This window comes from Nematolebias whitei, chromosome 19 (genome assembly GCF_014905685.2).
Source record: "Nematolebias whitei isolate Nwh7 chromosome 19, NemWhi1, whole genome shotgun sequence".
Taxonomy (NCBI): domain Eukaryota; kingdom Metazoa; phylum Chordata; class Actinopteri; order Cyprinodontiformes; family Rivulidae; genus Nematolebias; species Nematolebias whitei.
The window spans coordinates 24,153,609-24,171,677 of NC_056516.1; the positions used below are offsets into that span (position 1 = coordinate 24,153,609).

Here is an 18,069-nt window from a genome sequence, read left to right on the forward strand (position 1 = left end):
TTACTATGTATTATTACTTCCAGACGAACGCAAGTTCTCCTTTCAGGAGGTCAGAACGTAGATCACTGGGCAGGTAATCCATCAAGAACCGCCAAAGGATCTTAAAACTTTTAGTATTGTCACTTAATTTTGTTCTTAGACTCTCCACTGGAATAATTCCAAATATTTCCCTTTACCAGGGCTATTCAGCAAAATTGCTCAGGGGTGGGGGATGGCACAGTTTCTGAAAGCCAACAGCTCAGGGGCTGGACATCCAGCGATTAAAATCATTACGTAAATAAACCAAAAGTTTACAATTATCAGTCACCTTTTAAATTTGTTTATTTTATTGCATTGAATCATAAATGCAGTAAACAGAACCCAAATCCAGAACCCCAGAAATTTGTTTTTTATGAAGTGGGCCAGATTGAAGTCACCTGTGAGCCGGCCCGCAGGCTGCCAGTTGAACAGCCCTGCTGTAGACATATCCTCAACATAAGACGCTGCCAAGTGTCCCAAAATATCTCAGCAGAACCTTGTGTATAGTAGTATATCTAGTATCTAGTCGAGTATATGCTGGTGAAGATTCTCAGTCATCCAGGACATGATGAATTCAAAAAAACGTTCAATACAAAAACAACTGGACTTTATTTGTAACAGTATACCATACCAGCTTTATTTATAGAGCACTTTAAATACGTACAAGACCAAAGTGCTGTGCACTCAACAAAACAATCATACAGTCAGATAATTAAAATGATTAAAATAAAAGTCACATAATAAAAGTTGTACACATACAGTACACACCATAAAACAATCATGCAATCAGATAATAAAAAGCGATTAAAATAATTACAAGTCAACATTTCAGATGGTGTGAAAGGTCAGAGAAGAGATGGTTTTAAGAAAGGTTTTAAAAACAGACAGGGAAGAGGTCTGTGATGTTCAAGGGAAGGTCGTTCTATAGTTAAGGAGCTGCCACAGCAAAAGCACGGTCTCCTCTGAGCTTACGCTTTGTCTTCTAAACAGTCAGGACTGATCACATGACCTGAGGGATCGAGAGAGTGTGTACGGATGTAGCAACTCTGACAGATAGGGTGGGGCAAGTCCATTAGGAGCTTTAAAAGCAAATCAAAGAATTTTTAAATTAATCCTGGAATGTAAGGGCAGCCAGTGCAGGGAGGCTTAAATAGGAGAAATGTGGTCAGACTTTCATGTGCCAGTTAAAAACCATGCAGCAGCATTCTGTACCATCTGAAGCTGACGGATACATGAATCACTGATTCCTGTAAAGAGTGCTTTACAGTAGTCCAGTCAAGTGCTCACAAAAACGTGAACTACTGTTTCAAAATGTCGCTGAGAAAGAATCAGCTTAAGCCAGCTGCCTCAGGTGGGAAAAAAAAAAGCTCTGACATGGTTTTCTAATTTTAGTCCAGCATCGACTTTGACCCCCAAGTTTGTAACAGTTGGCCTGATGTACTGGGCCAAGGAGCCAACATCTATATTGGGAGTCTTAGTGGAGCTTCCAAAGACCATCACCTCAGTCTTTCCCTAAGAATTTCACAGCCATCCAGGCTTTTATGTCCTCCAGACATGAAAACAGAGGGACCAGAAAGTTAAGTGTCCTTTTTCTTTAGTGGGACATTATACTGTATCTGCTTATAATTTGCGTAACAATGAAAGGAGATCCCATATTTTCTAAAAAAAATTGAGCCAAGAGGGTGCAGGTACAGCATGAAGAGGAAGGGGCCTAAGATTGAGCCCTATACCATACCATTTTATTTATAGAGCACTTAAAACAGCGATAAGGCCAATCAAAGTGCTGTACAGACAGAACAACAGGCAACACACAAAGCAATATACAAAATGAAGTAAATCAGAATATAGACATAAAAACGTTTCAGATAATAAATATAATGACTAACCAGTGTGGAGCATACAGGTTCAAAACACAAGATCATCTGGTGTTGAAAACTACTGAATAGTAGTGGGTTTTTAAACGGGATTTGAAAACCGAGAGGGATCGGGCCTGTCTGACAAGCAGAGGTAACTCGTTCCAAAGGCTTGGTCCTGCTACAGAGAAGGCCCTGTCACCTCTGCGCTTAAGACGAGTTCCTGGAACTGTGAGAAGTAACTGGTCCGCTGACCTCAGAGAACGTGGTGGGACATACGGTTGTAGCAAATCACGAGAGAGTGGGGGGGGGGGGGGGGACTGTTCAGCAATTTGTAGACATATTTGAACTGGATTCCCGTGGAACCCCACACAAGAGAGGAGCAGAGGAGGACACATGGTCACTAAGGCAGACACAGTAAGTACGCTCTGCTAAGTAGGACCTCAACCAGTCCAGTGCTGCACCATTTCTTCAAATGACAAAGTAAGATGTTATGGTCCACGGTGTCAAAAGCAGCTGATAGATCTAAAAGCAGGAGGACAACACAGTCACCAGAGTCCGTTGCTAAGAGTATATCTAATCTTTTCTAGGTGAACATTGTTCAAATGCCGGGGGATGCAGCTCTTTCAATCTGCATTAAATAAGTTTCCTGGTGAAGAGTGCCAACAGCAATCACATCTTGTACTTGCTGATGGACGTATATAGGGCCACCCCAAACAATGAAATGAATGGTGACGAGTGCACAGTTGTTCCACATAACCCAGAGCAGGTATCAAAAATAAATTGCCAATCGCCCCGCAGCTTTGGACAAGTCCAGAATGTATGTACGAGCATAGCTGGAGTTTGTTTACAGCGGTTACATGCAGGATCCAGGTCAGTTTTAATCTTGGACAGTTTGTCTTTGGACCAATGCAGATGGTGGGTGCACCACCTTGAACTGAATTACAGCATGTCTTAGACTGAGGCTTGTTGGAAAACTGGCATCCAGGCAGAAGAAGCCAGTTATAATAAGTTGAAATCAGACTATATTCAAACCAATGCTGCTAAATGGTACCTAAAAGTTTGTTAACAGTTTGCATGACGTTATTAGATGTTTGTTTCTATCCTTTTTAATAGCTACTCATTGCTGACAAAATGTGTAAAACAAAGGAAGGCCTGAACCCAATCTCAAGCAGAGGAAGAGCTAGATTGAGAATAAATTATACGACTCCCTGTTGACCTGGTAATGAAGAAAGGACATTAACAGCTTTCAAGCTGATCAAATTAAAAAGTAAACTTTGAAAAGTGAACGCCTAATGCAACCTCTGAGCATGTTCTCATATGTCCCAATCTCGAGAGTGCATGAGGCAATTCCCCTGCTAATTTGGTAATAGGAGGAAAAGCATTAACCGCTTTCAAATTGATTAAATTAAAAAGTAAACTTTGAAAAGTAAATGCCTAATGCCACCTCTGAGCATGATCTCATATGTCCCAATGAGAGGAGTGATTGGTTGAGGCGTATAGTGAGACATTTGAACCTCCTCGGGGGAGGGGGAAAAAGTGTATAAAAGTCCCTTGATCAGGCAGAACGGGGCTCAAGCAAGCCGGAGGAAGAGAAGAGCAGAAAGGACTTCAGCACGCAGCTCGGAGGGCGGGGGCACCCGAAGGAGATGGAACACGCCGGTCTCAGATGAGTCTTGGATTTATCTTGGGTCTCTCTGAGACGAGATTGGACCCAACTCTTCACTGGTTAAGACGAGACCAGGATTGTTCCATCCTCCTATCTCTTGGCCCGGGTATGCCCAAAGCCCCAATCCTTCCAATTTGGAATAGCTGCTCTGCTTAGGGGAGGCCTGTATCCCCCTCCTGGGGAAGAGGAGATTTGCCTTTTACCTGTGCGGAAATTCTATAAGGATTATCCTAAGAACCAGGGTAAGAGGACTCCCCGGTCCGACTGCTCCAAACTAATTAATGCATTAAGAAAGAGCATCTTATTTCTTTCTCTTGCAGCTAATAATAAAGAGAGGGCCCTGTTTTCCTCACTCCCCCTGAGGGGGACTTTTTTGGGCAATCAGATGGGTGGGGGGGGGGTCACCTCCCCACATTTACATGACCCAGTTGGTACATACATTTCGTTATTATGTGTTTATTTATTTTTGTCACATTCTGTCCTCCACATAAAGGACCCAACGGCAGGAGGTAATCTGTTGCCAAGCCTAAAAGCAACAAGTTCCACGAACCTCAAAATGTCCCCAGTAACAAAGCCCCAGCTCTGTTGTGCATATGCTTTTATACCGTCATAAATATGCATACACAGATAAAACATACATACTCCTCCTACTTTATGTCTCAAACAAATAAGACTAACTAGAATCACATCATGTCATATTGTTATGCATGAAGAAGACGGTACAGACATCTCCTTTCTCTGGTTCTGGAAAAAAGGAAACGTTACACTGTCAACACACACACACAAGCAGAGTGAGTCAGCAGGTCTCTTATCGGCTGAAACTGACAGCTTCCACAATTTACAGCTCCATTTCTTCCAGGCTGCTGCAGCTGAGTAAAGGAGGATCAGATGTCCATTAACTTGTCTCCTACTAACATGTCTGAACTCTTCAAAAAACTCCCCAGCCATTAAAATTAACACATTTATGGAAAAAGTGTTGATTTGAAAAACCAAGACAATGGAAAATGGGGTACCTTCTAACTCAAAGTGTCACGCCTTACATCACACTTTACTCTTTGTTCGAACATGTTCTTAAAATAAAAAAAACCCCAGAGGACCCAGAATCGGGACTAAGAAACCAAGTGGTAACTTAAATTCAAAAGGAACGTGAACAAACTGGTTACAGTCATCTATTACCATGTCATTCATTTTTTAAATGAAAACTAAAAATTCACTTTTGAAGCTTTTATCTAATGAAAAGTTGGTGCTATTCAGACTTTACCATTTGATGGTAATCACAGCATATTTTGCCAAAGCTTCAGGTTATCACTGGAACAAATGCACTTATTTAAATTTAATGCAGCAGTCAGCAAAATTTAAGAACACTTTTTGCTGTGCCAAGGTCACGTTATATACTACAAACACATCTGTAATTATCTCATTTCCAGCATAAATTATTAGTTAGTTCACAGTCTAACATGTCACATTTGTTACCTGCTAACATACCTCACTCTGCCTTCATCTGAAGAGGCTGGTTCTACTACACTGGGAAAGACTTGAAAGTTTACCCTTCTTTCAGTTTGTTGTGACAAAAAGGAAGAACACATTTTATTTCAAGATCAGGTTTTTGCATGCTCAATAATCCAGGCAGATAAATCCAACAACGTTAAGTCAGCTCCTCTGGACCGATTCTTCTTTGTTAAAATGTTTCATCTTTTATCCAAAATATTTCTTCAGTCTGAGGAGCTGCAACAAACTCAGTCATATAAATAGCACCTTCTCATAGTGCACCAACCAGTTTCTTGTTGACAAACTGGCAACAGCAGTCTTGGCCTGATGATGTTGATCAGACTACGGTCTACATTCATCCGCAGGCCAGCGGTCACTCTTTCAGGGATGAAGATGTGCACATACTTGACAGAAGGGAACGTTGGTTTGAGAGAGGAGTGAAGGAAGCCATCTTTGTTAAGAGAACTCATCCATCAGTAAACAGGGGCAGAGGCCTCCGTGTTCAATTGTCACCCCCTTACAATGTTGTTATTGCATCACTCAGCCTGCTGTGAATAGCAAGCAGCCATCAGGGTGCTAACGCCCAATTGTTAGGGCTCTAACGATCGATTGTTAGGCTGATGGTCCTCCTTTTGCATGTGAACAGCTAGTTGTCAACACCAAACTGGTCGATCCACTATGGTGCTATTTATAAGACTGAGTTTGTTGCAGCTCCTCAGACTGAAGAAGCCTTGGATAAAGAAGAAACATTTCAACAAAGAAGAATCCATCCAGAGGACCTGACTCAAGCTTGTAAGAGTTTAAAGAGTTTTTTTTTGGTGCCAATTTAGCTTCTTGTTGAGAATAAATGTGTTTATTTCATGGGCCTTTGATACAGTTAAAATGTTTTATTCAAGCTCTGAATTTGCAATGTGTGTTTTGACTTGGGGTTAAGAACTCTCTATGAGTCTGCAGCTGAGTTAGTCTAGAGATAAACATGCCACAAATCATTTGCTGTAACATTTTCAGCTGTCTCAGTTTAAAATGTGCAACATAAAATTAGGGACAAACTCTGTTCAGTCAAGTTGTGAGGCATTTATGTTCTTGCCCTTGTGTAGTGTTAGAAAATATAATTTAAATGTTATTTATTAATTAAAGTTTTAGTAATAACCACTAAGAGTTAGCTAAATATTTCATGAACTACTGGACCAGGGGTCTGCAACCTTTCAATCAAAAGAGCCATTTCAGCCCCTTTGTTCACTAAATTAAACGTGTCCGGAGCCCCAATACCTGCTACAACTGGGATTCTCAACTGGTGGCCCACGGACCACTTTAAGTTTGTTGGTGGGCGCTTTTCTGGACAGTGATTTTATAAATCTAAAACTATCTAATGATATTTAACGTTTATTGAGATTTTTACATTTTAAGACAAAATAAAAGACGAGATTCTTGTAAAGAAGGAAAAAATATATATAGTTTTTGCCCAGTTTCTAAAACTAAAACAATAAACTATGCATTGTTATGTGATTTTTTTTTTTTATTGTAGAAAAATGATGTATCCTACTTTGAAGAAATAAAGCGTAAAGTGAAAGTGAGTATGTTTTACTCCTATAATGTTTCTAGTATTCATATTTGCAAAATAAATGACAGGAAAACTGCTAAAACTAGCCCTTTTAGTTGTTGTTCTAACAACCAATAAAATTCAGTTTTATGTCAGTTTTGGTCAAAGCTTGAAAGAGCCGCTGCAGAGGGACCAAATAGCTGCATGTGGCTCCAGAGCCGCAAGTTGCAGACCCCTGTACTGGACACTTTTCTTTGTGAAACCAAATTATTGGCTGTACCTATAAAACTCACTGACAGAGCTAATCTACCGTTAACAGTTGACTTTTGAATCAGAATCAGTTTATTATCGCCATGTCAATGAACGAGGTTCACAAACTAGGAATTTGCTTCGACATAAGGTGCGAATAGTAGTAAAGTAAAATAAAGTAAAAATAAAGTAAAAATTAAGTAAAAATGAGAACATTACATAAGACATAAGACCTGTGTAAATAAAGTAAAATTAAAAACATAACATAACCATAGTACACCCATACAATAGAAAACAATAAAAATGCTTAGAAAACAGTACAGATGGAGTATTCAATTATAATACAGATGTAATGTGACCAAAGCAGAAATTATGAGGTAGCATTATGAGTGTTCAGGAGTCCAACAGCAGACGGGAAGAAACTGTTCTTATGGCGGGAGGTTCTGGTCCGAATGGACCGCAGCCTCCTGCCTAAGGGGATTGGCAAAGAGACTTTTGCGTCTCTTTGCGATGATTTTGCCTCCTTTTTTTTTTTTTTTCTTTTTGTAATTTTGCATCTCTTTGGAGAAGGAGTGCGAATGTGGTGGCCTGGCATATTTAAACGCCAATACAATCCGAAGTGGTGAGTTTATGTGCGTAAAGTTCGGATGTCCGAGTGCACGTGAATGTAGCACCTTTTCAACGGTTCACATTGATGCACGCGAATACACATCCTTGCTTTCCGCTTATCTGTGTGGTCTGTTTGGTAACTTTCCAGCACAAGTTCTTAAATTTGGTTCCCTCTTTTGGCCTTCAAGGTTTTTGGTTCTGGTTCAAGGTTCGGACACTGGTAAGAAGCTTGCAGCCTCCCATCACACACACGGACTTAGACACAACAAGTGTTAACGAGTGCTGTAAGTTAAAACGGAACAGACGCTGCAACTTGTCGCCACTCACCTTTCCAAACAACTGGCAGAAGATCATATATATATATATATATATATATATATATATATATATATAGCAAGAATAGCTATTTTTGTTCATTATAATTAACTTAATTAACTGCTAACAGAAAAAAGAAGCAAGGATGGCACATTATTGTTGAGAGAGTGAAGGAAGCCATCTTTGTTAAGAGAACTCATCCATGCAACAGGATGGCACATACAGTAAAGTTAGCAAAAAATAAAACAACCGCAGATAAGCTTTACTTTTTGCTAAAGAGCTCATAAGTTTCACGGACAATCAATCATACGTATACACAAGTGAACAGCAGGACTTTTGAAACATTTGGGACGCTTTTATAAAGTAAATATTGCTACCAGCTAGCAACATGTTATTAGCTAAGCGGTTATTAATGCATTTTAAACGCACTGTTATTGTCTTTTTATGCCAAGAATTTATGTTTTTTTTGGTCTCATGGATGTGCATATTGTATGTCTAAATTCATTTAATATTCCATGTTATCCGAGTTTAATCTTGTTTTCACTGTTAATTTAAGGTTGCAAAGTGAGTTGTCATGACAACGGAGGAAATTACGTTGTCAAGGAAGGCCATGTTTTTGCAGAAATGCTGAACAAGTAAGTACCAGTAAGTATTATAAAAACAACCCTAGCAGCCAAATGTTGTTTGTTTACTTCTGCTTTACTTTGAAACTACCACTTTTTATACCTGTTGCTAATTGACTTCCTGCCTCCTTGATTGGCTGTTATTAGTTTCACCTGTGTGTTACAATTTATCACCTGCATGTGTATTTATAGTCCACTGCGTTTCCACTTCAGTACTCAATTTGTATGCGTTCCTCCTGTTATTTGGCTGTCTTGGTATTCGCTTGATGTTTGCATGTCTAGTTTCATGGTCTTCTGTCTTGCTTGTTTGGATTTAATTTTAAACGCACTGGCGTACGGCTCACTTTTTCTTCATTTACTTTTTAGTGCAACAATGAATTGATGTGTGACATGGTTTACTCTGGAAGACCTCAACAAGGTGAGATATTGTAATATTTAATTTTTTAAAATAATGATTAAATTGGTGTTTTGATTTGACAATATTGCTGCAATGTTAAATGCCTTTTGGTTTTCTTAGTACTGTACCACCAGTTGCTTACCCTTGACCTGCCAGCTCATGTTCTGAGACAAGTATGTCTGTTCTGCTTTTCCTGCACCCCTGTTTTTCCTCAAGTTCTGCTCTGTGCACAGCTGATCCTAATCACCACAGGTGTTCTTCATTCTGTCTAATTAGTGTCTGTATTTAATGATGATGATGCATTTTTATTTAACGCTTTTCTAAGTACTCAAAGACGCTTTACAGGGTAATATAAATATATAAAATCAGCAATACAACATAAAAACGCATAAGGGCAACTTTTAAATATTAAAAGCAATTTAAAACGGGTGGGTTTTGTGCTTTTTCTTAAGAGTGGGGAGATTGGAGCAGGCACGAAGCTGTTGGGGCAGTGAGTTCCAGAGGGTGGGGGCAGTGATGGAGAAGGCTCCATCTCCCCAGGTTCGGAGCTCGCTCCTACACGGGAGCGACAGCAGGTTTGCATCGGAGGAGCGGAGGGAACAAGGAAGAGTGTGGTGATGGAGTAGGTTGGTCAGGTGTAGAGGGGTCCGATTGTGATGAGGAGAATCTTAAAATGGATGTGCTGAGTGACAGGGAGCCAATGGAGGTTACAAATCTGAAACTTGATCCCCTTGTCATTGCTGAAGACTGTTTTGACCTTGAAATCGATACCCACGGTGTTGACGAAGGCATGAGTTGAAGGAGTCGTCTGTGTAGCGGAACAGAACATAACAGAAAGTGCTTCAAAGTAGTGAGCTACAGGTTTTGGAGCTCTCATTGCCTTCTGCTCTCTTGCTTTTCCTTTAAGGATTCAAGGTTCTTTACATCCAACCAAAGTGTAAAATGTAAAGGGAAAAACGGTAAAGATCTAAGAAAAACGTTAACTAGAAATGCGCTAAGCACTAGTAGTATAAAAACAATATGCCAAACGGCACCCATCTTGGCAAACTCTCAGATTGAGCAAAACCCCTTCTGTTATGTCTAAAAATTAAAAAAAATTTAAGCTTGCTCCAAACCTCTACACATTTTCATCTTTTCATATATGTACAGATGGTAAATAAGTTAACCGTTTGCCCCTACTTGGTGTGTTTACTTTGACCTAGCATGGCTCTCATTCCCCTCCAACTCATGATCCATCCATCCCACCTCAATCTGTAGCTCCATTTGACCATTTTGAACCCATCACTCTATCTTCTCTAGAGCAGGTCATGTGCAGCTTGAAACCGTCTGGTTCCCCCTTTTTGATGTGGTCCCCCCTCGACTACTAAAGGAGGTTTTTCCAACTCTAGGTCCGTCCATTCTTGATATAGTAAACAGTAGTTTATCCACTGGCGTGGTGCCAAAATCCTATAAACACGCTGCTGTCCAGCCTCTCTTGAAAAAAACCAAAGCTTGACCCCTCAGTCGTTTCCAACTATCGGCCTGTCTCCAAACTCCCATTTGTTTCTAAACTACTGGAGAAAATAGTCGAGTCCCAGTTGAAGTGCTTCTTGGAGGGTCACGCCATCTTGGAGCTATTCCAATCTGGCTTTAAACCTCTCCACAGCACTGAAACTGCCCTGCTGAATGTCTTTAATGACATTTTCTTAACCACCGATACCGGTGATTCTGTGCTGCTTATCCTGTTGGACCTCACAACCGCCTTTGACACAATCGATCATGAGATCCTCATTGCTAGGTTGGAGCAGTGGGTGGGCATCGCAGGGTCAGCCCTCAATTGGTTCAGATCTTACCTCACTGACAGATCCTTTTGCGTCTCCATCAAGGATTTAAGTTCTGCAGCGGCAGTGCTTAAATGGGGGTTTCCGCAGGGGTCCATCCTGGGTCCCCTCCTATTCTTTTTATACCTGCTGCCGCTTGGTGCTATTTTCCGGAAACCCAACATGCCCTTCCACTTCTACGCCGATGACTGTCAAATTTACTTCCCCCTAAGACACAATGGCACATGCTCTATTCAACATTTGCTCGACTGCCTGGCTGACATCAGGGACTGGATGGCTTTAAACTTCTTAAGTTTCCATGAAAAGAAGTCTGAAGTCATGTTGTTCCCTCCCAATGACACAATCACGAACCACTGCATTGACCTCTCCGCTCTAACCCTGTCAGAAAAACAAAGAGTCACTAATCTGGGCGTGATAATGGACCCTTCCCTGAAACTTAACAATCATGTAAACATGATTGTTAAATCATGTTTCTTCCAACTGAGGCGGCTGTCTAAACTGAAGCCCATATTGTCCAAAAATAACCTGGAGACGGTAATACATGGTAATACATGCATTCATTACATCTAGGCTTGATTACTGCAATTCACTCCTGTTTGGTATCAGTCAAACCTCCATAGCACGACTACAACTTGTCCAGAATGCAGCAGCCCGATTTTTAACCAGTACAGGCAAAAGAGAGCACATTACACCAGTTTTGGCCTCACTGCACTGGTTACTGGTTCACTTTCGAATCCAGTTCAAAATACTACTGTATGTCTACAAATCACTGAACAGTTCCCCCCCCCCCCCCCCCCCCTGATCTGCTACAACCGTATGTCCCACCATGTTCCCTGAGGTCAGCGGACCAATTACTCCTCACAGTTCCAGGAACTCGTCTTAAGTGCAGAGGTGACAGGGCCTTCTCTGTAGCAGGACCACGACTCTGGAATGAGTTACCTCTGCTTGTCAGACAGACCTCTCGGTTTTCAAGTCCTGTTTAAAAACTCACTACTATTCAGTAGCTTTCAACACTAGATGATCTGTGTTTTGAACCTGTATGCTCCACACTGGTTTGTCGTCATTATCTGCATCGTTTTTTTGTCTATATTCTGATTTACTTTATTTTGTATTTTGCTTTGTGTGTTACCTGTTGTTCTGTCTGTACAGCACTTTGGTTGGCCTTGTCGCTGTTTTAAGTGCTCTATAAATAAAATGGTATGGTATGCGTACGCGGTCGTAAAAATTGAGCTTTGCTGGACATGCTCGTACCTCCGCGTACATACGTGTGTACCTCCGCGTATGGACATACGTGGGAGTATACTGGGGGCTTTCGTTCCTCTTCTTTCAAGTGTATACCAAGTTCTCTCCCACCTGTTTCCTGTTCTCACCACAGACCACATTGTCATCTACAAACATAATGGTCCATGGGGATTCTTGCCTGACCTCATCTGTTAGTCAGTCCATCACTAGAGCAAACAAGAAGGGGCTCAGAGCCGATCCTTGATACAATCCCACCTCCTCCTTGAAGCTATCTGTCACTCCTACAGCACATCTCACCAGTGTCCTGCTGTCCTCATACATGTCCGGTACTAGTCTAATGTACTTCTCTGCCACTCCAGATTTCCTCATGCAATACCACACCTCCTCCCTGTCATATGCTTTTTCTAAAGACACAATGGAGTTCTTTCTGACCCTCTCTGTACTTCTCCATCAGCATTCTCAAAGCGAAGATGGCATCTGTGGTGCACTTTATTGACATGAAATCATACTGCTGCTCACAAATGGTCACCTTTCGTCCAAGTCTAGCTTCCACAATTCTCTCCCAGAACTTCATTAGGTGACTCAACTCAAGTCCCCTCTAGTTGCTACAACTCTGTACATCACCCTTGTTCTTAAAAATGGGCACCAGCACACTTCTCCATTCCTCAGGCATTTTCTCACCCTCAAATATGCCATTGAATATTTGAGTCAAAAACCTCACTGCCACAAATTGGGGAGTGGTGGCACAGAGGTTAGAGAAGGTGGGCCTGTGATCGGAAGATCGCCAGTTCAAGGCCCGGTACCGACAACATCAAAAAATGTGGGTGGGGTAGGTAAAGCACTCACACCATCTGCTCTACCGGGTGTCTTGGATAGCAGCTCTCTGCTCCACACAGAGGGCTGTGGAGCTTGATGGGCTTGGTTGTGTCAGGAATGGCATTCGATGTTAAAAAAATAAATAAATAACTGCCAAGTCTTCTTGCGACTTAGTTCGCTGTGGCAACCTTAACGCAGGGAGCAGCCGAAAGAAGGGTGGGGGGGACTCACTGCCATCTCTCAAAGACATTTTCAAACTTCTACTGGTATGTCATCAGGTCCTACTGCCTTCCCCTTCTTTATTCTTTTTGGAGCTTTCTGGACTTCACCCTCAATCTTTCCCACTTCCTGGTCCACAGTTTCTATGACCTCTACTCTTCTTTCATTCTTTTCATTCATTCATTAGCTCCTCAAAGTACTCCTTCCATCTTCTCGTAACTCTGTCCTCACTTGTTACAACATTACCATTCCTATCTTTAACAAGCCTAACCTGCTGCATATCCTTTCCAGCCTGATCCCTCTTGTCTCGCCAATCGGTGCAAGTCCTTCTCACCTTCTTTAGTGTCCAGCCTCCCATAAAACTCATATGCCTTCTGCTTTGCCTTAGCTACCTCCCTCTTTACTCTACGTCCCATCTCCTTATATTTCTGTCTCCTCTCTTCAATCCTCTTGGTCATTTCTTCTTGGCTAACCTCTTTGTTTGCATAACTTCCTGCACCTCACTATTCCACCACCAGGTTTCCTTATCCATTCTCTGTCCAGATGATACACAAAGTACCTTCCTACCTGTCTCTCTATTTACTGTTGCTGTAGTAGCCCAGTTGTCTGGAAGCTCTTTCTTGCCACCCAGAGCCTTTAACAGTGCCTCTGAATTTCTCACAACATTCTTCCTTCTTAATCTTCCATCATTTGGTCTTCTTCTCTGACTTTACTATTTTTCTCTTCCACAACAACAGTCATTCTACACACAACCATCCAATGCGGTCTGGCCATGCTCTCCCCTGCCACAATCTTAGTCCCCAATCTCCTTCAGGTTTCCTCTTCTACACAGAATGAAGTCAACCTGCGTACTCCTTTCTCCACTTTTATAGGTCACTCTGTGTTCCTCCCTGTTTTGGAAATAGGTGTTGACTACAGCCATTTCCATTCTCTTGACCAAATCCACCACCAACTGTCCTTCCTGGTGTAAAAGCTTAAAAAATAGACTTTAAAGAGCGTATAAGTCTAAAATTCAGCTGAAGACAGGGACACCTTTTTAAAATCAAGCGCAGATTTATTTTTCTTTGCAGCAAAGAGAGAACCCGTTCTCACCAGGAGTCCTTAAAGCAGACTTGAACCCCTAGCCAGAAGGAGATCTGAACATAAAGGAGGTGTTATACAATTTATAACATTCTGTGGGTAATTACATCATTACATGAAAAAAAAAAAAAGGAAAACAGCAGTTTCTTCAGTCAGCATTCAGGATGTTATCTTATCAGAAAGTGTTTGTTAAGCAGTTCTAAAGATCAATTTGCTGACAGGTTTCCCTCTGTGGTTTAAAACATCTGGACATTTATTCTCTGACATTTAAAATCAGACAGTTTCAGCTACTTTCAATAACATGTTATTTCCTTTTAGTTTAAACACTTAGGCATCGCTTTTTTGAAACAATGGAACACCTTGTGACAATCTGCTTACTAAGACAATTTCTCTCATGAGGCGTTTTTCTGCAGATACTTCCTTTAACCGAGGAGCTGTGAAACAAACGGACAAATTTGTCCAGGAGGGCCCAGGAGGCATCCGTTGAACTCATAACTTCAGTTCACAGTGCATTTAAACATTAAACATTTTATCATTAACAAAAGAGTATATGATTATTTTATTTTCTCTAACACTGGTTTCTTTCCTTGACACCAAACTTACTCGTCACTTCCTCATCCCTCTGTTTCCTTCACCAGCATGTCTATTCAGATCTGCTCCAATCACCACTCTCTCTCCTCCCTGGAAATACTCTCATCACTTCATCCAGATTTTTCCAAAATGTATCTTTCTCCTCCTCATCACATCCAACCTGTGGAGCACTGACAACGTTTGGCATAAAACTTACTTCGGCACATTTTATACAAGAAAATATTTCTTCACCAAGGCAAGAATGGTATCGGATAGTTGACGATGGCTGCTAAGCCTCAAAGGCTTCAGCTCAGCTTTAAAATGTCCTTTCTTTTTTTTTTTTTTTTTTTCATCCATTAGGTTGTTGAAGTGAACAAAACTATGTACAATAACATTAAAAAAAAAAAATCTTTCAACCAGGTAAGATTTTAATATTTAGGTTATTTTTAGGTAAGTAAATTTGAAGTGCAGAATAAGTGGTTAGCTTCATGATTTAAATACCAGACTTACAAAAAGCAAAATAAGGTTTATTACAGGGGAAAAAAAAACACGTCAGCTGGCCAGAGAAAATTGCCAAATCTCCCATTCATGAACAGGGGATTGGGCAATCTGGGAAGAAAACTGGAGATTCAGGTGTGTGTGTGTGTGTGTGTGTAGGTATGTTCCTTTCTGACCTTGAACTGTGTTGACATTGATGCAAAGAACCATTCCTGGGTCATGGCGACCAAAACAGTTTATTTTTCTTGCAGCTTATCTAAAGCACAAATGGAACCGTGGTCAAATCAATATGAAAATTCACTTCTCATGCAACTTTTTTTTTTTTTCTGGACGAAAACAATTGACTGTTTCTCAAAAATGCTCTCTACTAAACACTGTTACATGACTTTAGTTTATATTTACAGCAATTCGCACACTAAAGGCCCTACTTCAGTAAACCAGCGGGAGGAAGCCCCTTTCAACGTCGGCATTGTCTTCTGTTAAACTTGTAAAAGCCTCAGCTGCATTCGAAAAACGTGTCAATTTTGTGATAGACAGCAACAAGGTCAGCTAATTTTGTTCTGATCTGAACATAATGTTGTATTGCATTACTGAATGCACTGAAACAACAGTTTCCTGATTGTCAGTTTGAACCGGTGCAGAAATGGGGAAAAATAAAATAACGTAATTTTAAGTCTGGGCATAGTAATTGTTTCTGCTTCAACCATTTAATGTTCATTTAATATGCCTTCATAATAGCACAACTTGTTTACATTAATTGATTGGGGAGAAAGGAGAAGTTGGAGAAGGCAAGCCTGTGATTGGAAAGTCGCTGGTTCAATTCCCTGCACAACAAAAAATGTGGGTGGGGAAAGGTGAGGCATCCTGTAAGGCAAGCAAATGAGGACCTTGAGCAAGGCCCTTAACTCCACCCCCAACCCCCTCTGCCTTCTGCTTTCCTGGGCGTCCTAGATGGCAGCCCTCTGCTCCACACAGAGCTGTGGTAGCTTGGTGGCCTGCATCATGAAGCGCAGCTGGTGTAAAACAATGACCAAATCCTTACGAGCTAACTTGCTGTGGCAATCCCTGAAGAATGGAGCAGCTGAAACGGGGGGGGGGGGGGGGGGTGTTAGGAGAAAACGGATGATAAAATATTGCGATTTGATAAATTTTCCTTACAACAGTTAACTAATTTAAATGATTTTTGTTTGGCTACTCCTGATTTTGTCTTTGAGGGGGTGCTTTATCAAACAGACCTTTTATTGATTTTGCTCTAAGAGAAACTTTAACTTTCATACAACAAAGTATTCAACAAGATCAGAGTATTAATTGTTGGCAAAAAAAAAATCTTAAATTACTATATGTAATGTCAGAATTATTTTTCCACCAGATAATTATTTTTTTTTTCTTTGAAAGGTTGTGAAGATTGACCAAGATGGCTGTATGGCAGTTGAACACATGTCTGGGACAGAAACCACCTCTAAATCAAACCCAATCTGTAATAAACCATTACGCCCTATCCTAAAAAAGCTAGGCCTTGCCTTTTGTTTCTGCTGGAAGTCCACATAAATTTGCAACCTCCTCTACTTTAACAAGAACCTCTAGCTCAGCCTTCTCACATAAATCAGCTGCAAAATCCACAGCAGTGTCCAGACCACTGGAAAAAAGCGAAACTGCATCCAAGGAACAGTCTTGTGCAGTAGGGTCAACAGTGCCTGCACCATGCTCCAAGATGGAAACTATTTCTAAACCTGCTAAAGTGACTTCCAAAGCCTTAGTTGCACCTTGGTTTAAGGCTACGTCTATGGCTATGGCTCAACTAGCTAAACCACCACATAACCAGAAGGACACAAAGGCTTCTGCTAAAATGGAACACCTGAAGAAATCCTTAGAAAATACTGCTGTTGCACTAAATCTTCATGAGGTAAACTTGCCTTCTGCTCCCCACCTGAACTCTGCCACACCTGAACTCAAGAAACTACACAAAGAGCCTTCCCACGTGTCTGCAAGCAAGACGACGCTAAGAGGAAATGCTTCTAAAGTTGGCAAGTATTTACTTTATGTATAGATTCACTCAGTACATTTGCTTATGAGTTCCTTTGATCTTAATCATGCATTTTTAATTTACAGGATTAAACCAGCTCATGATAGTGTCATGGGAAGGGAGACAACAAGTCTACTGTCTGCTGTGCTCAACCAGGTTGAAAAGCTCCAGCCACTCCTCCAGCTACAACCACTGCTTGAACTATGTGGTACGTAGGTGTTTGTAATTCAACTGTCTATTGTTTGACTAAATTGCTTGTGCATATATTATTATTATTTTTATTTTCTGTTTTTTTTTGTATAGCAAATTTAAGCACAGTGGCTGTGGATAAAGCTTTCAAGAGACTTGGTCAGGTTAAAAAAAAGTGGAGGTATTCATCTTTAAAAACTGTTAATTTTATTTTAGTCTGAACGTGTTTATTCAAGAACGTCCCCCCCCTCTTCACCACTGGCTCAAGTCTGATGCACTGATTTGTTCACTCACATCGACACTAAAGTGTTTGTGTTCAAAAAATATATTTATATACCTTCTAAACACAAGCTGCATCAAATCATGAATGAAAGGGAGCAGAGATAAAAAAAAATCTCCTCACATATCCTAATTCATGCTCAATAATCCAGGAAGAAAAAAATCTTAATTCATGCTCAATAATCCAGGTAGAAAAATCCAACAAAGTTAAGTCAGGTCCACTGGATGGTTTCTTTGTGTTGAACATTTCGTCTTTCATCCAAAAGACTTCTTGACTGATGAAGCCTTTTGGATGAAAGATGAAACATTTCAACAAAAACAGTCCAGAGGACCTGATTTTACTTTGTTAAATCTTTTCACGTCCGCCCTCGTCAAAAAAGGGGGGGAAAAATGTATACACATAAATACCACACTTCGCGCTCCAGCCTGAACAAATTGCAATATCTGTAAATGAAAACCGAAACAAAATCGGGTCCATCACCCCTTATTCCAACAACAGTTTATATCCTGATGCATGCTCAATAATCCAGGTAGAAAAATCTAAAAAAGTTAAATCTGGTCCTCTGGACATT

At 40.8% G+C, this 18,069-nt stretch overlaps 1 long non-coding RNA gene across 1 annotated transcript; it reads left to right on the forward strand.

The window, feature by feature from the left end:
• The first annotated feature begins 8,353 nt into the window (after nucleotides 1–8,353).
• On the forward strand, nucleotides 8,354–16,464 carry LOC119425774. Its single transcript, XR_005187581.1, has 3 exons — nucleotides 8,354–8,386; nucleotides 8,731–8,782; nucleotides 16,402–16,464. It is a non-coding gene; the product is annotated as an uncharacterized LOC119425774 (long non-coding RNA).
• Nucleotides 16,465–18,069: the final 1,605 nt, after the last annotated feature.